Source organism: Rana temporaria, chromosome 2, assembly GCF_905171775.1.
Source record: "Rana temporaria chromosome 2, aRanTem1.1, whole genome shotgun sequence".
Taxonomy (NCBI): Eukaryota; Metazoa; Chordata; class Amphibia; order Anura; family Ranidae; genus Rana; species Rana temporaria.
The window spans coordinates 460,649,798-460,673,518 of record NC_053490.1 but is presented as its reverse complement, the minus strand read 5'-3'; positions in this window follow the sequence as shown (position 1 = coordinate 460,673,518).

Sequence of the window (23,721 nt, the reverse complement as noted above, 5' to 3'; positions counted from 1 at the left end):
CATTGGGATGATTGTTCATAGCTGCTGGCTTTTAATAAACATACACTTACCTGCTCCACCGTCCAGCGTTGTGGCGCCCGGAGCTCCGCTCCTTTCCCCCCTCTCCATTGACGCCTCCATTCTAACTGTGGGCACCCGGCCGTGACAGCTTTTGGCGGGCACTCACTGCACATGCGTGAGCGGTGCTCTGTGAGTGTTCAGACGATCGCATGGGACCTGTCAAGTGTCCCAGGTGATCGCCTACAGGGAGGGGCCGCCGTAGGCGATATGATGTATCGCCTAAGCGGTCCCTGGGCGGAAGGAGGAAGTGGGACAGGAAGTCCCACTCCTACTGAAGCCCCCACTCCCCCCCAAAAAAATTACATGCCAAATGTGACATATAAGGGGGCGAGAAGTGGTTTAAGCGGAAGTTCCAATTTTGGGTGGAACTCCGCTTTAAGTGACATAATTTCTTTAAAAACTCTAAAATATCAAATACAAATTGGTCTATATATACAGTGCATCAGGAAAGTATTCACAATGCTTCACTTTTTCAACATTTTGTTATACTACAGCTTTATTCCAAAATTGATTAAATTCATTATTGTCCTCAAAATGAAGTAAACAATACCCCATAATGACAAGGTGAAAAGTTTTATTTATTTTTAAATCTTTGCAAATGTATTAAAAATAAAAATAAAAAAAATCACATGTACATAAGTATTCGCAGCCTTTGCCATGACACTCAAAATTTAGCTCAGGTGCATCCTGTTTCCACTGATCATCCTTGAGATCTTTTTACAACTTGATTGGAGTCCACCTGTGGCAAATTTAGTTGATTGGACGTGATTTGGAAAGGCTCACACCTGTCCATATAAAGTCCCACAGTTAACAGTGCATGTCAGAGCACAAAACAAGCCATGAAGTCCAAGGAATAGTCTGTAGACCTTCGAGACAGGATTGTATCAAGACACAGATCTGGGGAAGGGTACAGAAAAATTTCTGCAGCATTAAAAAGAGGGGGGTTGGGGAAATTGGGACTTTAAATGAAGCCATGACTGGGTAAAGTCATGTGCCTCTATCCCTGTCATTTAACGATTTTTAATTTTAGCCCTTGTTATTGTTTTTTAATTCTCTAGTCACCACCTCTCACCATCCCTTACAGTTACACTAGGGGGGCTCGGAGCAGGGGCGGACTGACCATTGAGTCACTCGGGCACTGCCCGAGGGCCCCATGCCACTAGGGGGCCCCATCAGGGTTGCCAGGCTCAGTAAAACCAGGGACAGTATGTAAAAATCTATGTTTTTTTTAGATCTGTCACTGATATGTCCGAAACCGACATGCTTTTGATGTGAAAATCCAGATATTTTAGCTGCCCCGCCTCTGCACTGCCTCCTGGCGTGGTGGCCATCTGTAAGCCCAGGGGCCCCATAATCTTCTATTGCCCGGGGGCCCCATGAGTTGTCAGTCCGCCCCGTTGTCAGTCCGCCCCTGGCTCGGAGCCACCTGGACGGCCTTCTGTGATGGTTGCCGCCTTGTACATGCCCTCTCGGTTCCCGACACTGATGCTCTTTGGTGGCCCACGGTCCTTGACGCCATGCCTTCTAATGCACACATATCGTAAGTTATCTTGTCTCATACGGCTTTTGGGGGATTCTACCCATCCTCCCCTACTCTGACATAGTTAACTGACATAGCGAATTTATTCTCCTATTGCAGATACCTAACATGTCTTCTCCTGAAGAGCGGTTTCAAGCCACGAAATGCGTCGAGCTACTAGATATGGTGTACATGTTACACATCCATCTGAATATGTGTCTATAATACTAACTTGATAGGGATCTCAAGAATATTGACTGTGCAGATGCTGTTATTTTACCATATTTATCCAACCATGAATATGGTGGCCCCCTTTGATTTACTGTAAATATTAAATGCTTGTAAACATGTTATTATCAATGATTGCCAGATTAGAAATTGGCACCTGGTCATGAGTGCATTTCTTTGTACATGGACTTCAATGTATGTAAACATGTTTTTATGTATCATTAAATTGTATATTTCCACCATTCTATTATTTTTGTCATCCTGAGCTCCATATAAAGTCCCATTTCCTTGTTTACATCACTGCTGCTCCTTGCCGCAAATGGTGCTTTTATCTGCAGCATTAGGTCCCAATGAGCACAGTGACCTCCATCATCCGTAAATGGAAGAAGTTTGGAACTACCAGGACTCTTCCTAGCGTGGGCCGCCCCCTACCAAACTGAGCGATCGGGGGAGAAGAGCCTCAGTCAGGAAGGTGACCAAGAACACGATGGTCACTCTGAGGCCTCGTACACACGACAGAGTTTCTCGGCAGAATTCGTCGAGAATCTCGGTGAAGAGCCGGATTCTGTCGAGAAACTCTGTCGTGTGTACATTTTCGGCCCGATGGAGCCGCCGAGGAACTCGTCGAGCAAATAGAGAGCAGGTTCTCTATTTTCTCGATGGCAGTGGATTTTGGCTCGACGAGTTCTTCATCGGGCTGTTTTTTAAACGAGAAACTCGGTCGTGTGTATGCTAAGAAACCTGTCAAAAACTTAGACACTGGAGACCAACATAGGTAAAACTAGCGTTTGGAATGGAGATAGCACATTTGTGTCGCTTCCAACATTATTTAATCGTTTATTTGCAGCGCTTTACACAATTTTTTGTAAGGGCACAAAACAGCAATATAATTTTTTTTTTTTAAGATATTCACACAGAGTTCCTTAAAATTAGGTGGAACCTTTTTCTTACTGGTCTCAATATTTGTTATTTTTTTTATTGTCACCTTATTTTGGTCGTGTGTTTTAAATCCTGCTTTTAATATTCACCTTAATTTTAAATTTCAAAAAAATGCAAATCCTTTTTTTTTTTGTAATGTCAAGTTCCCCCCATAGAAACCTTATTGCTTTGTCTTATCTCATGTGTCCCTTTCAAATTACACCTTATATCCAATTTTTAAAAAATAATAACCTGCCTTCTCACTTGCAAAATTGAAATGTAAACAAATACAAGGACAAGTATGAACTGTAAAAAAAAATGTACCATTTATTTTGGTTATAAAAATAAATTAACTATGCAAAAGTCAGCACTGGAGAGCTTGCTGCCATTTGTGCACAGCCAGGTGTGGCCTGATGTGACTGGTGAGCAGTTGGAGGCCAAAATGGGGACTTGAGAGGTTCATTCAGGAAGTCACGCATCAAGGTCTTGGACTCCCCGAGGTCAGAAACTGGAGCAGGGCAGGCAGATGTCACCAGGTTGTGGTACTATAGCAGCCTGAACTCTGGTACACCACATGGAAGTAAGGGAGTCACTTTCTGGATTTCTTCAAGGCCTTCCTTGGTGGCTTCCCTGCAGCCTGCTCTTTCACCTTCTCTGCAGCCTTCTCAGCAGCCTTCCTCTTCTGCCTGGCTGGAGGTGGTGCCACAGGGGTAGTACTCATGCCAGGAGGAGGAGTAGACGAAGGTGGTGGAGGATGAGTAGCCGACGGTGGTGGAGGAGGAGGTGGAGGAGGAGGAGCAGTAGAAGGAGGAGGAGTAGTAGAAGGAGGAGGAGTAGAAGGAGGAGGAGTAGAAGGAGGAGGAGCAGTAGAAGGAGCACTAGAAGGAGGAGGAGCAGTAGAAGGAGGAGGAGTAGAAGGAGGAGGAGTAGAAGGAGGAGGAGCAGTAGAAGGAGCACTAGAAGGAGGAGGAGCAGTAGAAGGAGGAGGAGTAGAAGGAGGAGGAGTAGAAGGAGGAGGAGCAGTAGAAGGAGGAGGAGTAGAAGGAGGAGGAGTAGTAGAAGAAGAAGAGGAAGAAGAATGTTCAGAAGGAGCAGGAGAAGAAGAGGAAGAAGAATGTTGAGAAGGAGCAGGAGAAGAAGAGGAAGAAGAATGTTCAGAAGGAGCAGGAGAAGAAGAGGAAGAAGAATGTTCAGATGGAGCATGAGAAGAAGAAGAAGGTGGGGGAGCTTGAGAAGGAGCATGAGAAGAAGAAGAAGAAGAAGGTGGGGGAGCTTGAGAAGGAGCATGAGAAGAAGAAGAAGAAGGTGGGGGAGCTTGAGAAGGAGCATGAGAAGAAGAAGAAGAAGGTGGGGGAGCTTGAGAAGGAGCATGAGAAGAAGAAGAAGAAGGTGGGGGAGCTTGAGAAGGAGCATGAGAAGAAGAAGAAGAAGGTGGGGGAGCTTGAGAAGGAGCATGAGAAGAAGAAGAAGGTGGGGGAGCTTGGGAGTTATGTGGTGTGTGAGGATGGGGATGGCGGCAAATCACAGTGTCCTCCGTGAGAAGACCCCTCACCCCCTGATTTGCGAGGGTGATGAGGAGTCCCTCAAAGAGGAGGCGTTGGTCTAATGTCATTTCTGACATTTTGGCCAAAACCACTGTTACAAATCCCTCCTGAGCAGTGGGAGGCTGTTGAAGGGTTGCATGGGCGTCCCGAATGAGGGCTAGTGAGGCGTCACGCACCCTTGTATCCCTCACCTGCCTTCTCGGACGCAGGCGAAGAGGAGACACCTGACATCTTGTGCTTGGCCCAGCAACCTCGTGCAACCCACTTGGGCCTGCCACCTCATCCGCTCCACTTGGGCCTGCCACCACGTTACAGATACTTGGGCCTGCAGCCTCCTCCAAGCCACTCACCCTGTCCTCCTCCTGCCTGGCATTTTCCTGATCCTCCTGCTGCCTGGTCTCGTCCTGTGTATGGAAAAAAAGTACAGTTTTACTATTTCAAAAAAAAAATTTTTTATTTATTTAAGCTCCTGACTGTTGCATTTTTTTTAGTCACGACTTAGCTAAGCCAATCATTCTGACCCATGTTTTATGGTCAATCACACCACAAAAATTCATGGCCAATACTGACAAATTTTCGGTATAACACTTTTAGATCTAATTTTTTTTTACCTTTAACATCTTAATTTACATCTCTTTAACAACATTTAAACACCACACATTTGCACATTGAAAGTACTATATACCTGGCTCCAGCTGGGCAAATCCGGATCTTCATCCAGGATGGAAGGCTGCTGAGAGGGTTCATCTGCAGAGGGAGCAGCAGGTTGGCTGGAGGGAAGGCTGGACCTTCTGTGCCTTCTGGGGGGAAGGCTAGAAAGTGACTCCCTTACCTCCAGGTGTTCATCCAGGAAGCTCAGTTTGCTGTAGTACCACAACTTGGGTTTAAATACCCGCCCTGCTCCAGCTCCAGACCTCATCGAAGCCAAGACCTTGTTGCGTGCCTTCCTGTAGGTGCCTCTCAAGGTCCCAATTTTGACCTCCAACTGGTCAGTTGTCACATCAAACCCCACCTGTCTCCGCACAAGTGGGAGCAGGCTCTCCAGTGCAGTTTTGCGCAACTCTCTATTTCTAGATATGGGGTCTTTGGTGGCCCACAGAACAGGAAGTTCTTGCCACCGATCAATGAAGATCTCCAAGAATTCTGGTCTGTTAAAGAGATTCATCTTTTCCTGTCCAAAACCAAGGATAAAAAAATAATGTTAATACACAGTCTATAAAGTCAATTACTCTTTCTCACAAGCTAGCCCTTAAAGGGTCACTAATGGATAACTATATTTTTGGAGGAAATGACTGTTTACAGTGTCTAGAGACATACAAGTGCATACATATAATGTGCCTCTAGTTTCACTTTTGGTTTTAAATTTATTTAATGTTTCTGTGAAGTAAAGAGACACACAGAACCAAAAAACAAAAAACCAGGGCATATTTTTTGTTCTAAAATTATTAGCATTGTTTTGGTGGATTTTTAGACACACAGCTTAGACCACAGTGACAAGCTCCCCTGATAAATTTGAGAGGGAGCCAGAGAACCAGGAAGTGATGATTTATGCAAAGGATTACAGCTGCTTAAAAGCAAAAAGGGACAATGAGGACATGAAATCAAGACTGATATAATGTAAAGTTAGTTATTTCTGCCCCAAACAATTTTGGCTTATTGCTCCTTTAAATGTCTGTCTTTCCTGAATATGCCACTGCTGTCCCAAGTTCGAAGCATACCTACACGCTTGTCGTTCAAACGTCTTTCTTACGCAACCCGGTCGTATGGACGCTACATGTGTTCGAGCCTTATATACACTCCGCACACGACATCCGCCCATGCTTACAAAAAATTGATGTTTCCCCCCCGCCCCTTATCTTCCGTCGCAAAAACGACAAGGAGGAATTGGCAGCAGATCATGTTGGGTCAGTTCCTAGGAAACAGATGACCAGTTGTGTCGAATTAATAAGCCAGATCTCATCCTCATTTGTGTATGAAACGTTAGTTAGAGAAAAGCACTCCGATATAGTTTGGTCAAGACATAAAAGCGACCATTTGCATCATGTTTAAACCGACTTGTTTTTAGAAGACATCCTGATGAGAACCGAGATTGCCCACACAACAGTAGTTGGATCAAAATGCATAATCAAAGCGTTGTTTACGTACGACGGCACTATAGCGGACCATTACCTTAAAATTTCAAACTAGCTATGTTTTAATTTATGAACCTAAGATGTAGGCCACAAAATCATTCAATCAAGAATAACATGTAAAATGTAGTTACATACCGGTCTTTGACCCGATCGTTATCTCCGCCGTCTTCCACAAACTGTGAACGCCCCTTTTACTCACGTGGTAGCCCTTTATACACGCGCATGTGGGACTTTACGCACGTCTCCCCGCCCCTGACGTTCATGGTGTCGTATTTTCCCCGCCGCTTTTCCATCTTTTTTTTGTTGGAAGCACATGGAGAATATGGCAGCACGGCGAATCCGTTTTAAGGCCTCCAACATGACCTTTGAGGAAATGGTGGAGATGGTCCTCATCCTCAAAGCAGAGGACTACGATGGGAGGCATGGGCCATATAAGTACCCTAATAAGGTCAAGGCCCAAATAATGGAGAAGGTGAGGAGGAGTCTCCATCAGAAATTTGGGGTGAAAAGGTCCAAGGAACAGATCCGGAAAAGGTGGTGTGACCTTAAAAAACGTGAGCCGAAACAAATGAAGAGGATCAGGAGAGTGATTAGAAGAAGTAAGTTTGTTATATATTTTGTAAAATTTGTTCCGCGCCATGTGTTTTTTATTTCAGGTTGTACTGTATTATTTTTTTATGCACAAGAATTTATCGTCAAACTGGACGTCCATTCGGAACGACAAAATATTGTGTTTAAAATCCTACAAATTATGACATTTTTCAAAAATTGTGGTGAGATCAATCGTGAAAATTATGTAGATGTGCTATTAAAACCACAAAACTTTTTAAAAAAATTAAATATACAGTAAAAGGAGAGTCTGCTCAGCAGTCGGTGACACATGTGGACTCATTTGCATAATTGTTGTCCCCTTTAATAACCCATTTTGGGGTTCACACAGAGGTGAGGTGATCCAGTGTATACTTGGTTGGCTTACATGTTTAAAAGTAGACCAAAGCTCAAAGATTTGTCATGATCTTTGTGAATGCCTTCAATCCTGTGTTTTGCCCTGAGGGGTTTTTCAAAACATCAATAGTCCCAGAAATTGTATAAAGTGAATCATATTCCTCTTTCAGGCCTATAAGCTATAAAAATCCTGTTTCCATTTTCTTCATTCTCGTAGGGCGTCATGAAGCTTCAACACGGGAGCAAGAAGTACAGCAAGCCACACCCCCGAGGGATGGTGATGATGCGCAGCCTGCCACCACATCAGGTAAAGTAACATATAACTAACCCAGCTTCAGGTAATGTAGATGTAGGCCTGCCTAATTTTTAAAAATTGTTTTGTCCCACATTTCAGGATCAGGTGGTGGCTTGGACAGGCATACTATACAGATGGTGATCTCAGAAATATGGGCCTGCAGAGAAGAGGTGGAGGAGATACATCTGGCCAACAGAAAAATTAACGAAAGAACAAGGAGGGTGGAAAATAAATTAAAAAATTTACTAGATGTTTTGGGGAGAGTCTGAATCAGAAAAAAAAAAAAAAAATTTAAAATACCAGATTTTGCTGTTTATTTAATTAAAAAAAAAACAAAAAAATAATATAACCAGATTTGACAGTTTCTTTAATAAAAAAAAATAAATAATAATAATATAACCAGATTTGACAGTTTATTTAATAAAAAAAAAAAAAAAATAATAATATAACCAGATTTTAGACTTTATTTAAAAAAAAAAAAATAATAATATAACCAGATTTTAGACTTTATTTAATTAAAAAAAAAAATAATAATATAACCAGATTTGACAGTTTCTTTAATAAAAAAAAATACAAAAAAATAAAATAACCAGATTTTAATGTTTATTAAGATAAAAAAGACCAAAAAAATTACAAAAATGATTGTATATTGTATGAGAAAAATGACCAAAAAAAATACAAAAATGATTGTATATTGTATGAGAAAAATGACCAAAAAAAATACAAAAATGATTGTATATTGTATGAGAAAAATGACCAAAAAAAATACAAAAATGATTGTATATTGTATGAGAAAAATGACCAAAAAAAATACAAAAATGATTGTATATTGTATGAGAAAAATGACCAGAAAAAATACAAAAATGATTGTATATTGTATGAGAAAAATATAAAAAAAAAATTTGTAGGGTATTTTGAAAAAAAAACCCCAAAAAAAATTAGGAAAATAAAGAGCTTTTGAACATCAAAAAAGTGTGTGGTGTTTTTCCTAAAATACGTTAAATTTTCTATGTGTTTGGTTTGGGGGTCACCTGGGAAATGTTTGCTAGTTGATAATGAAAATACACTTAGTTACACTTAGTAAAGAACTCCAAACAACACAAGCAAGACATAACAAGTTTATAAAAAAGATTATGATTTATTTTGGTGAAAGCTAAAATTATGGCAAATTTGCTTGAGATGGTATTGCCCCCCTACCCATGAAATAGTCCATGTATTTGTCCCGGACTTCACGGGCACTCTGGGGGGGCAGTCCTGTGTGGCCAGCTTCAAGGCCCGCCAAAGTTTCTGATGGAGCCAAAAGTTGTGCCTCAGGCCCAACCAGGGCCATATAATTTGGAGATTGTCTCCGCAAAAAATTATGGAGAATGCAGCATGCAAAAATAATAGTATTCCACTTATATTCCGCCATGTGGAGAGAGGTGAGGAAAAGGCGGAACCGGCTGGCTATGATGCCGAAAGCGTTCTCAACCACTCTACGTGCTCGGCCCAGCCGGAAATTAAAGACACTCCTCTCTGGGGTGAGGGTGCGCTGAGGGTATGGCCTCATAAGATGGGGTCCCAGGGCAAACGCTTCATCAGCCAGGAAAACAAATGGCAGGCCTTCTACATTCTGGTCATCCGGTGGCAATGACAGATCATCATCCTGAAGGCGAAGCGCAAACTCCGTCTGCCTGAAGGCTCCCCCATCCGATATCCGTCCATTCATCCCGACATCCACAAAAAGGAATTCATACTGTGCTGACACCACCGCCATCAGCACAATACTGTTGAACCCCTTATAATTAAAGAACTGGGATCCTGAACGGGGTGGAGGCACGATGCGGACGTGCTTCCCGTCGATGGCTCCCCCGCAGTTGGGGAAGTTCCATCGGGTCTGGAAGTCCAAAGCCACAGACTGCCACTCCTGTGGTGTGGATGGAAGCTGGGGAAGAAAAAATGCAAAAATTAGCCACATAACCTTGCAAGCAGATTATACAAAGACATTATAAGCATTCTAACATTTCTGGGAACTAGCATATTATATCTAAATATATTTAGACAATTAACACATTAAACACCCCCTCTGATGGGCCAGTGCCCAAGTTTGGGGGAGGGCTAGATGAGTTTGGGAGTACAAAAAATTAAAAATTATGATTATTGGTGAACATAGACTTTACAACACATTTTGGAGGGGAGGGCTAGATGAGTTTGGGAGTACAAAAAAATAAAAATTATGATTATTGGTGAACATAGACTTTACAACACATTTTGGAGGGGAGGGCTAGATGAGTTTGGGAGTACTAAAAAAATAAAAATTATGATTATTGGTGAACATAGACTTTACAACACATTTTGGAGGGGAGGGCTAGATGAGTTTGGGAGTACTAAAAAAATAAAAATTATGATTATTGGTGAACATAGACTTTACAACACATTTTGGAGGGGAGGGCTAGATGAGTTTGGGAGTACTAAAAAAATAAAAATTATGATTATTGGTGAACATAGACTTTACAACACATTTTGGAGGGGAGGGCTAGATGAGTTTGGGAGTACTAAAAAAATAGGATTTTTTGTACTCACCGTAAAATCCTTTTCTTTGTCGTCCATGGACGGACACAGCCTCTTCATTCATGACAAAGTGGGTTATGTTCCCTGTTTACAGGAGAGGACTAGGCAGAACATGTTAGATACATATACATGTCATTTTAAAAACAGAGCTGAACAGCCCCGCCCAGGGGGCGGTCCCTCCGGACATAACCCTCCTCCCAGCAGCATGCAGCCTCAGTTCGTAACAAGCAGTACAAACCCAAAAAAAGGAGGGGTGGGTGCTGTGTCCGTCCATGGACGACAAAGAAAAGGATTTTACGGTGAGTACAAAAAATCCTATTTTCTCTTGTCGTCCATGGACGGACACAGCCTCTTCATTCATGACAAAGTGGGACGTCCCCAAGCAGTGTCAAAAAAATGAGGGGTGGGAACAGTATCAGTCAATAAAAACACACACAACTTCACCCCAAACAGGCAGAGCTCCTCAACGGAGGAGATGCAACTTTAAACGGCCGCCTGTAAAATCTTGCGGCCGAAGGAAGCATCTGAAGACGCACTCACATCAACCTTGTAAAATTTTGAGAAGGTGTGAACGGACGACCAAGTCGCCGCCTTACACACCTGTGAGACAGACGCCTGATGTCGGAAAGCCCAGGAAGCACCAATTGCCCTGGTGGAATGTGCCGTGACCGGAAACGGGGGCGCCCGCCCCCTAAGAGCATAAGCCTGTATGACAATCTGTCTGATCCACCGAGAAATGGTGGCTGACGAGACCGCCAGGCCCCTTTGTGGACCAGATACCGACACAAAAAGTGAGTCCGACCTCCGAAACGGAGCCGTAGCTGACAGGTACACCCGCAGGGCGCGTACCACATCCAAGGAATGAAGTGCAACCTCCCTAGGATGCACCGGCTTAGGGCACAAGGACGGAAGTACAATGTCCTCGTTAAGGTGAAAAGATGAAATCACCTTCGGAAGAAAGGAAGGTCGCGGACGTAACACCGCCTTGTCCCTATGGAGAACTAAGTATGGTGACTTGCAGGACAAGGCCGCCAGCTCAGAAACCCTTCTGACAGATGTAATCGCCACCAAGAAGGCCACCTTCTGAGAAAGCGTCAAGAGAGGGATCTCTCTGATGTCCTCGAAGGGAGATTTCTGAAGAACCGAGAGCACCAGATTCAAATCCCATGGGGGAAGAGGTGGTCTCAAAGGGGGAAGAATATGACGAACCCCCTGCACAAAAGTACCCACCAGCGAATGGGCCGCCAAAGGCCGCTGAAAGAACACAGCCAGGGCTGAAATCTGACCCTTAATGGTGCTTAAGGCGAGCTTTTGATCCACGCCACGCTGTAAAAACAGCAGGATTCTGGATACCAAATACGTCCGTGGACGCCAACCCATCTCCTCGCACATAGAGATGTAGGCCTTCCAAGTGCGATGGTAAATCTTCCTAGAGGAAGACTTCCTAGCCCGCAGCATAGTTGGAATGACCGAGTCGGAAAGACCTCGGTCCCTTAAAACCTGGCTTTCAATAGCCATGCCGTTAAAGCCAGCGACTGTAAAGCAGGATGGAGTATAGGACCTTGGGACAGTAGGTCCTCCCGCACTGGCAGCCGCCAGGGCGTATCCGCCACTAGGCGCACGAGATCGGCGTACCACGGACGCCGGGGCCAATCCGGGGCGATTAGGATCATCGGGATCCCCTCGGCCTCCACTCTGCGGAGCAGTCGAGGCAGCAACTTCAGTGGGGGAAATGCATAGATCAATCGATACTGACCCCATGGAGCTACCAACGCGTCTGACGCATCTGCCCAGGGATCCCTGGACCTGGCCACGAACCTCGACACCTTGCGGTTGAGACGAGAGGCCAGGAGATCCACATCCGGATATCCCCATCTCCTGCAAATGAGTTGAAACACCTCCTGATGCAACGACCATTCTCCCTGGTCCAACATCTGGCGACTCAGGTAGTCTGCCTGCCAGTTCTCCACGCCTGGGATGTAGACCGCCGACAGAGCCGGCACGCTTCTTTCTGCCCACCTTAGGATGTGAGCGACCTCGGACGCTGCAGTCGAGCTTCGGGTTCCCCCCTGATGGTTGATATAAGCCACCGCCGTAGCGTTGTCCGACTGAATCCTGATCGGGCGGCCCTGTAACCTCCTTGACCACGAGGAGAGGCATAGCCTGATTGCCCGAAGTTCCAAGACATTGATCGGTAGACGGGACTCTGCTAGGGTCCAACGACCCTGGGCCGACTGGACCCCCCAGACGCCCCCCCAGCCCGAGAGGCTGGCATCCGTCGTAACCACGGTCCACTGGAGGGGGAGAAAAGACTTCCCTGCTCGAAGAGCCGGGGACCTCAACCACCAATTCAGAGAAGTCCTGACCAGATTGCTGACCTGAATCTGACGATCCAGAGACAATGGGGATCTGTTCCACTTGGACAGGATCTCCCTCTGTAGTACTCGGGTATGGAACTGGGCGTACGGTACCGCCTCGAACGAGGCTACCATGAGGCCCAGAACCCGCATACAAAACCGAAGAGACGACCACTTTCGGGATGTCAAAACTCTCACAGCAGACTGGAGCGTCTGCAATTTTTCCAGGGGTAGAAAAACCCTCGCCATCGAGGAGTCCAGAATCAGTCCCAGGTATTCCAAGCGCTGAGTCGGAACCAGGACCGATTTCTGAATGTTCAAGACCCACCCGAACTCTTGGAGGGTCTGGCTGGTTATAGACACGTCCTCCCTTAATTCCGAGGCAGAAGCTGCTCTCAGAAGGAGGTCGTCTAAGTAGCCCACGATGGCAATGCCTCGCTGTCTCAGCAAAGCTAGGATCGGCGCGAGCACCTTGGTGAAAACTCTTGGCGCTGACGCCAGGCCAAAAGGGAGGGCCACAAACTGATAGTGATCCTCCCCGATAGCAAAACGCAGAAACCTTTGGTGACTTGCGCAGATTGGGACATGCAAGTATGCGTCCTTGATGTCCAAGGACGCCAGAAAGTCCCCCGAGTGGAGCGCAGCTACCACCGAGCGAATCGATTCCATGCGGAACTTTCTGACCTTCACAAAGACGTTCAAAGCCTTGAGGTCCAGGATCGGGCGGAACCCGTCCTTCTTCGGGACCACAAACAGATTTGAGTAAAAACCCTGAAACCTCTCGTCCTGCGGAACAGGTAAAATTACTCCGCAACCTAGCAGGTCCCTTACTGCCCCTAACAGGGCAGCCCGACGAGCTGGTAGGAGAGGGAGACTTGAGGGAAAGAATCTGTTTGGGGGATAGGAAAGAAACTCTATTTTGTACCCCGAAGAGACCACCTCGCAGACCCATCGGTCGGAGAGCAGAGAGGTCCACCGAGCTGTGAACCTGCGAAGCCGTCCCCCCACCCATGAGTCGGGCGGGGGCAGGCCTTCATGCAGTTGCGGGCTTGGGTGCCGGCGTGTTTGGCTTACGCACCCAGGGACGTTTCTGTCCCCCAGCTGGGCCCCTGTCGGGCTGGGAGGGTTTACCCGCGGGCCCTGACTGACGAAAAAAGCGCTTCTGTGCGGGAAAAGAAGGACCCGGCTTGCGGCGGGGTCCCTTCCCCTTGGAGGACTGAGGGAGGAAAGTGCTTTTCCCTCCTGTGACATCCTTGATAATGTCATCCAGAGAAGACCCAAAAAGCCTCTCACCCTTGAAGGGCAAATCCGCCAGGGCCTTCTTAGAGGCCTGGTCCGCAGACCAGCATTTTAGCCAAAGGAGGCGGCGTAAAACCACCGCCGAGACAGAGGCCCTGGATACCAAGGGTGCTGCATCTAGTGAAGCGTCACAAACATAGACAAGGCCCTGGACCAGTTGGTCAGCCAGTCTAATTACCTCGGATGGGAGCTGGTGCTCTTCCGCAGCCTGGCGCAAAATCTTTGCCCACTCAGTAAGTGTCTGAGACACCAGGGCAGTGGCCACAATAGGCCGCAAGGCAGACCCCAGCATGGTAAACATGGAGCGGGTCAGTGCTTCAGATCTTCTATCAGTCTGATCCTTAAAAGCAGGAACTCCCTCTACAGGGAGAGTGGTCACTTTGTTTAACCGGGCGACCGGAGGGTCCACCACCGGAGGAGAAGCCCACTTCTTTAAGACGTTCTCCTCAAAGGGGTATCGAACCGCCAGGCGGTGAGGGACTACAAAAGCCTTCTGCGGCTTTTCCCATTCCGCATCAATGAATTTATCAAAGAAGGGCACATAAGGAAAAACCTTAACAGAGCGGTCTAATTTGTGAGAACCAAAAGAGACCGAGCCCTCAGCGGATACCTCAGCTGTACTATCTAGCTTAAGGGAGTCCCTTACAGCATTGATAAGCTCCCTGACAAGTGCCTTATCATGCCCAGACCCAGTTACAGTGTCTTCCTCAGGAAGGTCCTGGTCCACGTCTTCAGATACAACAGAACCAGGCACCTGCGCAGCCAGGTCCTGGTCTGAGTCTGAACATTCCCCTGGGGATAGCGGAGGGAGGGGGCGCTTTTTACCCCCTTTACTGCCACAAGCCGCTTCCACCCTGGCCACAAATGTCTCCAGGACTGCCGACAAGGAGTCTATAGTGAGTGCAGAAGCAGAGGTACCAGCTGCCTCTGCCATGCTGGGGGGGAAGTAGGACTAGATACTGACTCCTTTAAACCTGAGGAAAAAAGCTCCCAGGGCCCAGTTCAGAATGAACACAAAAGCCACCCACCACTCCTGCTGCGCTGACCGGGGGGGGGAGGTGTACAGGGGACTCACCACCGGAGAAGAACTGCTCCGCGCCGCTGCCCGTGTCCTGCACACAGCGTGTGTGATGTGTGGAGAAGTCGTGAGGTAGTGGAATGCTGTGAGGAGAACGGCGTTGCGCGCCGTGAAAACCACCGCTAGAGGCCGATAGACTCAAGCAAGATGGCCGCCGAGCGTCCACGTGGAGCCTGGTGCGGCTACAGTAAAATGGCCGCCAATGGGATTTTCAATGTTAATTGAAAACCCACTAAAAAATGGCTCCAGCGCCGCCAGAACGCGGCAAACACAGCATTTAAAAAGGGGAGAAAGCCAGGAAAGGCTGCTCAGCCCCCAAACCTTAAAAAAAGTGACACTCCAAAGTAAAAAAAAAAAAAAAGAAAAAAGACACATAGGCCAGGCGCACAGTACACTCCACCAGGTGTCCCCACCCCCACCCCATCCCGACAGCATGCACAGCAGAGGGAAAAAAGGGGGAGCAGGGAAGGGAGGATACCCAAACCCCAGGAATGCCCAGCCGTACCACCCCACCTCAGAGGAAGGGACTGTACTTACCCGTCCTTGCGACGACTCACTGGTGCATTCCAGACAGGCATACAACCGCAATGGAGGTAGCCGTCAGCCCGGTCCACTGTGAGTGAGACAACACTACAGCTCAGTCATATGCGGACCTCGGAGCAAAGCTCACTGGCCACCCCAGGAGTCATGGGGCATGTCGTGGCAGACCCAGCCTCTTTGCAAGGGTGTGCCCACGCTCGCTGGCCGAACTGAGAAGACTACAAGGATCTATAATATCCAGCCTGTCTCTCAGCCGACGGTTGTAGAAAAATAAAAATAAATAGAAAAATAAAACAAAATCCTTCTTCGGGCGTTGGGCCCAAAGGGAGCCATACGTCCTTCTCCTTTGCTAGGCAGAACGAAACTGAGGCTGCATGCTGCTGGGAGGAGGGTTATGTCCGGAGGGACCGCCCCCTGGGCGGGGCTGTTCAGCTCTGTTTTTAAAATGACATGTATATGTATCTAACATGTTCTGCCTAGTCCTCTCCTGTAAACAGGGAACATAACCCACTTTGTCATGAATGAAGAGGCTGTGTCCGTCCATGGACGACAAGAGAAAATATAATTTGGATTATTGGTGAACATAGACTTTACAACACATTTTGGAGGGGAGGGGGGGGACATTACAATGGATATAACACAATACATTGGGAAGTGACTAGACTAGGTAGGTTGGGGCCCAGGATAGCATGCTGGGGAGGTAAGTGATGGGAAATATGCATGTAGGCCAAAAAAGGGGCATCAAAGTTTACAGCATGCATGGGGGCAAAGGGGACATTCACAGCATATTCCAGACATGGTAATTAGGGAAGGAGGAGATAACTACAAGACATTAGCATACATTATAGACATAAAATGTGATATTAAAGGAGAAAACTTACCCTCATATATTCCTCCTGCAGAACCTGGATGATGGCAGAGCAGGTGTCAGGAATGATGAGGCCCAAAGCCTGGGGGGAGATGCCCGTCGAGAACTTTAAGTCCTGAAGGCTTCTCCCAGTTGCCAGATAACGGAGGGTGGCAACTAGCCTCTGCTCAGCACTGATGGCTTCCCGCATAACGGTGTCCTGCCTGGTAATATAGGGGGACACCAAAGCCAACAGGTGCTGAAAGACGGGATCAGACATCCTCAGGAAATTCCTGTAATCAACAGGATTATTTTCCTGAAGCTCCCGCAGCAAAGGCATGTGAGAGAATTGGTTCCTACGGAGCAACCAATTCTTGGTCCATGAACGCGTCCTCCTCCTGTTCATGAACTCCTCATCGTCTAGGTCATAAACAAACAGACCTATACACAGAAGATGCTTAGCACGAAGTCGGCGACGACTAGGTGCCTGCAACATGGCTACAAGGCTAGTTACGAACGACAAATCAGAATTGCACTAAACAGACCGCAGTGAAGAACAGCAAGACCTATGAAGAACGACCCTGACAATGAAAAACGCGGGGACAGGACCGCAATGTAAAACAATACGACCTGACCGCACGTCTCGATTGCCTAGATACGACCCCCACAAGTACAAACTGAACGGCAGAGATCAATCTGAAAGCACAAAGACTGAAAAGCACGAATCGTCACTCACCAAACTTTTACTAACACGCGTAAACACGGAATCAGCAAAAGGAGCCCCAAGGGTGGCGCCAAGAAACCTCCCCTTTATAGTCGCGTCATACGTCGTGAGCGTCATCGCGCCGGAGAACGACCAGATTTTGGTATGTTACGTGTGTACGCAAAGCAAGCCTGCCGAGCTTCTCGACAAGTTCAACAAGGAACTCGACGAGGAACTTGACGGGCTTGGCACGTCGAGTTTCTCTGTCGTGTGTACGAGGCCTGACAGAGCTCCAGCATTTCTCTGTGGAGAGTGGAGAACCTTCCAGAAGAACAACCATCTCTGCAGCACTCCACCAATCAGGCCTATGTGGTAGGGTGGCCAGACAGAAGCCACTCTTCAGTAAAAAGCACATGACAACCTGCCTGGAGTTTGCCAAAAGGCACCTGTAGGACTCTCAGACCATGAGTAACAACATTCTCTGGTCTGATGAAACAAAGATTTAACTCTTTGGCCTGAATGGCAAATATCATGTCTGGAGAAAATCAGGCACCACTCATCACCTGGCCAATACAATCCCTACAGTAAAGCATAGTGGTGGTAGGATTATGCTGTTGGGATGGGTTTTAAGCTTCACGAACTGAGAGCAGGCCCAGACTGGCCATAGTGCATACCAGGCATATGCCTGGTGGGCCACAGGGGCCCGCGGGCCACATGTCACGTCTCCCCCCCAGTGTAACATGCAGGGGGTCCAGAACTGTTAGGAGGTGTCTGTGTAACAAACTGTGGGGGGCTATGTAATGTAAAGTCGTCCAGAGGTGTGGTGCTATGTAATGTAAAGGGCTCCAGAGGCGCAGGGTGCTGTGTAATGTAAAGGGGTACAGAGGTGCAGGGTGCTGTGTAATGTAAAGGGGTCCAGAGGTGCAGGGTGCTGTGTAATGTAAAGGGGTACAGAGGTGCAGGGTGCTGTGTAATGTAAAGGGGTACAGAGGTGCAGGGTGCTGTGTAATGTAAAGGGGTCCAGAGGTGCAGGGTGATGTGTAATGCAAAGGGGCTCAGAGCTGCAGGGTGCTGTGTAATGTAAAAGGGTCCAGAGGTGCGGTGCTTTGTAATATAAAGGGAACCCCACATCCCATCATTAACCGACACCACCGCCCCCCCCCCCCCCCCCCCCGGGCTGCTCAGTCTAAAATTCCCTGGGGCCTGACTGAGAGACTAGTCAGGATCATGGGAAAGCTTAATGCAGCAATGTACAGAGACATCCTTGGTGAAAACCTGCCCCAGAGCACTCTGGACCTCAGATTAGTGCAAAGGTTCATCTTCGAACATGACAACGTTCCAAAGCACACAGCTAAGATAACAAAGGAGTGGCTACGGGACAACTCTGTGAATGTCCTTATGTGGCCCAGCCAGAGCACAGACTTGAAAACCAATTGAACATCTCTGGAGAGATCTGAAAATGGCTGTGCACCGACGCTCCCCATCCAAGCTTGAGAGTTCCTGCACAGAAGAATGGAAGAAACTGCCCAAAAATAGGTGTGCCAAGCTTGTACCATCATACTCAAAAAGACTTGAGGCTGTAATTGATGCCAAAGGAGCTTCAACAAAGTATTGAGCAAAGGCTGTGAATATTTATGTACATGTGATTTTTTTTTTTAATACATTTTTTTTTTAATACATTTGCAAAGATTTCAAACAAACTTCTTTCACATTATCATAATGTGGTGTTTGTAGAATTTTGAAGAAACTAATGAATTTAATTAATTTTGGAATAAGTCATGCCAGCTCGCACAGGCTAAGGTGGCTTGTTCTTTGATGCTGTGATTTTATTCCTTGTTTGTGGGTATTTTCACCAGTTTTTTCTTTAATAAATTATGTTTAAAACTTCTACACTATGTGGATTCTTCTTCTTCCTTTTTGCGTATGAGACCATCTTGAGGCATATACCGTATATACTCGAGTATAAGCCGAGTTTTTCAGCACGTTTTTTTGTGCTGAAAATGCCCCCCCTCAGCTTATACTCTGGTCACCTTTTTGCACCTGATCTCCCAGATTTAGGGACCCGGTACCAGCCAGCCGTAGGTTCCCTTGACCCCAAACTTGGCACACATGTAGCCCCACTTTTTCGCTACAAGTGTACAAAGTTTGTTGTCCGGGGGATCTACGGCTGGGGAGCACCGATTTTTTTTTCTCAAAGCCGGGCACCCCTTCCATAGACTCCAATGTTAAACGTCTGTCTAGTCATGGGCACAGTGAGGCATGCACATGGACACATGAGCAGCACAAGCTAAGATCCATCCATCTATTCATGGGCAGCATAAAGTTAGACCTCCTATGTTTGGGGTCCAATGTACGATAAGCCAACTGGTGCGGTGGTGGCCTTGAGCACTGGATTAGTGGAGATGGTCCAAAGGATACACTTCACAGTGGATTTTTATTTTATCTTTTTTATTTCCACATCAGAACTTGTTGTATTTATGCAATTAATAGTTTATTGAGTTTAAAATAGCGCAACACATTGTGCTGTGTTGTGTTGCATCCGGACGAAAGAGCAATGTCTGTTAATTGATCCATTTAAATGTGTTGGCAGTCCTTTAATATTGAATGGGTTTCCATAACCACTTAAGGACCCATTCACACCGATATACGTCGGCAGAATGGCACAGCTGGGCACAATGACGTACCTGTACGCGTCTCTTTAAGCCCAGCCTGCGATCGGTCACCGGAGCTCAAGAACGGGGAGAGGTGTGTGTAAACACACCTTTCCCGTTCTTCATTGTGGCAGTGTCAGTGATTGTCTGTTCCTTGATATAGGAAAAGACGATCACTGACGTCACACGTCCAGCCCGGCCCCCCTACAGTTAGAAACACATATGAGGTCACACTTAACCCCTACAGACCCCCTAGTGGTTAACTCCTAAACTGCAATTGTCATTTTCACAGTAAACAGTGCATTTTTGTAGCACTTTTTGCTGTGAAAATGACAATGGTCCCAAAAATGTGTCAAAATTGTCCGATGTGTCCGCCATAATGTCGCAGTCACGAAAAAAAACGCTGATCGCCGCCATTAGTAGTAAAAAAAAAAAAAATATTAATAAAAATGGCAAGCAAATGATCAACACCTAGGAGATGTAAAGTGGTCTGTAATGCCTCGTACCCCCGGCCGGATTTTCTTGTTTCTTGTTGTATTTATGCAATTAATAGTTTATTGAGTTTAAAATAGCGCAACACATTGTGCTGTGTTGTGTTGCATCCGGACGAAAGAGCAATGTCTGTTAATTGATCCATTTAAATGTGTTGGCAGTCCTTTAATATTGAATGGGTTTCCATAACCACTTAAGGACCCATTCACGCCGATATACGTCGGCAGAATGGCACAGCTGGGCACAATGACGTACCTGTACGCGTCTCTTTAAGCCCAGCCTGCGATCGGTCACCGGAGCTCAAGAACGGGGAGAGGTGTGTGTAAACACACCTTTCCCGTTCTTCATTGTGGCAGTGTCAGTGATCGTCTGTTCCTTGAAATAGGAAAAGACGATCACTGACGTCACATGTCCAGCCCGGCCCCCCTACAGTTAGAAACACATATGAGGTCACACTTAACCCCTACAGACCCCCTAGTGGTTAACTCCTAAACTGCAATTGTCATTTTCACAGTAAACAGTGCATTTTTGTAGCACTTTTTGCTGTGAAAATGACAATGGTCCCAAAAATGTGTCAAAATTGTCCGATGTGTCCGCCATAATGTCGCAGTCACGAAAAAAAAACGCTGATCGCCGCCATTAGTAGTAAAAAAAAAAAAAATATTAATAAAAATGCAATAAAACTATCCCCTATTTTGTAAACGCTATAAATTTTGCGAAAACCAATCGATAAACGCTTATTGTGATTTTTTTTACCAAAAATAGGTAGAAGAATACATATCGGCCTAAACTGAGGAAATTTTTTTTTTTTATATATATTTTTGGGGGATATTTATTATAGCAAAAAGTAAAAAATATTGTTTTTTTTTAAAAAATTGTCGCTGTATTTTTGTTTTATAGCGCAAAAAATAAAAACCGCAGAGGTGATCAAATACCACCAAAAGAAAGCTCTATTTGTGGAAAAAAAGGACGCCAATTTTGTTTGGGTGCCACGTTGCACGACCGCACAATTGTCAGTTAAACTGACCCAGTGCCGAATCGCAAAAAGGGGCAAGGTCCTTAACCTGCATAATGGTCCAGGTCTTAAGTGGTTAATGCAACACATGTTCATTTAAGTTTTACAACAAACCAAATCATTATCACTGTGTGGGTGTTATGTCCATGTGTCTTCTGCTCAGTAATGGCCCTCCATACTGTGTGGACAATTTGTCTAATAGCAGTCACTCCCTTACCAGCTAAAATGCTGCAGAACCTGTTATCACTAGTGAGGGAAACATACCTGATCCAGCAAGCAAATGATCAACACCTAGGAGATGTAAAGTGGTCTGTAATGCCTCGTACACCCGGCCGGATTTTCAGAGAAAAAAAGTCCGGCCGTGTGTAGCCTTCATCTGACTTCTTTTTTCGGAAGTCCGACGAACCTTAGATAGAGAACCTGTTCTCTTTCTTACCGTCAGACTTCCGACAGACTCACGGCGGACTTTTGCACGGTCAAAAGTCCGACCGTGTGTACAAGGCATAAGAGATTTTATACAAAATTGGATTAGCCATAAAAATATATATTTTTTTGGGCTACAGTGAAAACTCTAAATTGTGCTCATTGATCTGCTTAAAGGAGATCTCTGACCTAAAACTTTTAACCCCCGCTGTGCCCGGGCTGTAAAACTATACAAAATAAACTTTCACTTACCTGCCTACGATCCCCCGTTGTTCCGATATCGCCGTCCCGTTCTCCGGTCCCGGTCTCTTCCGCTTCCTGTGTGTCGGTGACTCATAGTGCGCTCAGCCTATCAGCGGCCGCAGCAATGTCCCGTCGCGGCCGCTGATAGGCTGAGCGCACTATGAGTCACCGACACACAGGAAGCGGAAGAGACCGGGACCGGAGAACGGGACGGCGATATCGGAAAAACGGGGGATCGTAGGCAGGTAAGTGAAAGTTTATTTTGTATAGTTTTACAGTCCGGGCACAGCGGGGGTTAAAAGTTTTAGGTCAGAGAACTCCTTTAAGTGAATTTTTTTTGGAGATTGTGATTTTTTGGTTGAGAAGTGTATTTAGGTTTATTTAGTTCATTTAATTTAGTCCACTGCCTCATTTAAAACCACATCATTTGGCATTTCCCATAGACTCCAATGCATATTGCCAAAATTGCAAAATTTACAAAACTCTTCACTTTCCCTGAAATTTTTGTGAAAATTAGATCATTTTTTTTCTCTATACACCTTTCAGCTGCCTGTAACTAGCAGCTTAGGCAAACAGAGAAAAAAAGACTGTGCTGAAAAAATGAAAACAACTGAGTGGGGAGTGATGGCTGATAGATGTACAAGAAGAAAAGAATAGATGAGAGCAGCTGTGTCTATTAGAAAGTGTCAGTACGTGTTAACTGTGGTGTTTACAGGTGCTGTCTAGTCAAAGTCAAACATTTAGCTTGGGGATATACACTGGAGACCCAGTTTGCCTTCGCATGGCTTATATTCAGTGGGGTAGATTCAGGTAGCCTACGCTATAATTTACGGCGGCGCAGCGTAGTGTATTTACGCTACACCTCCGCAACTTACAGGAGCAAGTGCAGTATTCACGAAACACTTGCTCCGTAAGTCGCGGCGGCGTAGCGTAAATGGGGTCGGCGTAATTCAAATGGGGAAGGGGGGGCGTGTTTTATGTTAATATGTGATGACCTGACGTGATTGACGTGATTTACGAACGGCGCATGCGCCGTCCGTGTACATATCCCAGTATGCATTGCTTCCAAGTACGGCGTAACGACGTATTGGTTTCGACGTGAAGGTAAATTACGTCCAGCCCTATTCGCGAACGACTTACGCAAACAACGTAAATAATTCCAATTTCGAAGCGGGAACGACGTCCATACTTAACATTGGCTGCACCTCCTAATAACAGGAGCAGCCTTACGCCGAAAAAGCCTTAACGCAAATTACGGCGGCGTATCTGGAGCCACCGCAAAAGGTACCTGAATCTACCCCAGTATTCTTTCCTGACTCACTTAAGCATATTAGGTCATTCCATCAAGTTAAATTGAAATCATGGAAGTAGATATGCATTCAGATTTTGTACTAACAACCTCCATTTTCCTAGTTTTATCTCAACTTTCCAGTTACAGCAGCTGTGCAGGAAGTCTAAAATGACTGGTCAATGGGGTTGATTTATTAAAAATGGAGAGCGCAAAATCTGGTGCAGCTCTGCAAAGAAACCAATCAGCTTGCAGGTTTTTGTTTTTAAAGCGAACAAGCTGAAGTTAGAAGCTGATTGGCCACTATGCAGAGCTGCACCAGATTTAGAAATCTCCAGTTTTAGTAAATCAATCCCAAAGTAATAGGCACCACAGTTGGATACAGTGCCCTCAGTAATGTAACAGACATAGTCAACCACTCTCCATTCTCTGTAACCCAAGGTCTGTGTGAGTAGGCTTGCACTAAGGGGTGTGGTTGCTTTTGAGCTCTGCAGGCACAGGGCATCGCAGTGTGAGAGCAGAAGCAATATTTTTGCTGATGGAATAAGGCCATTTTACAGCATTTCCAAGCAAAAATCAGCCACAAATCATCAG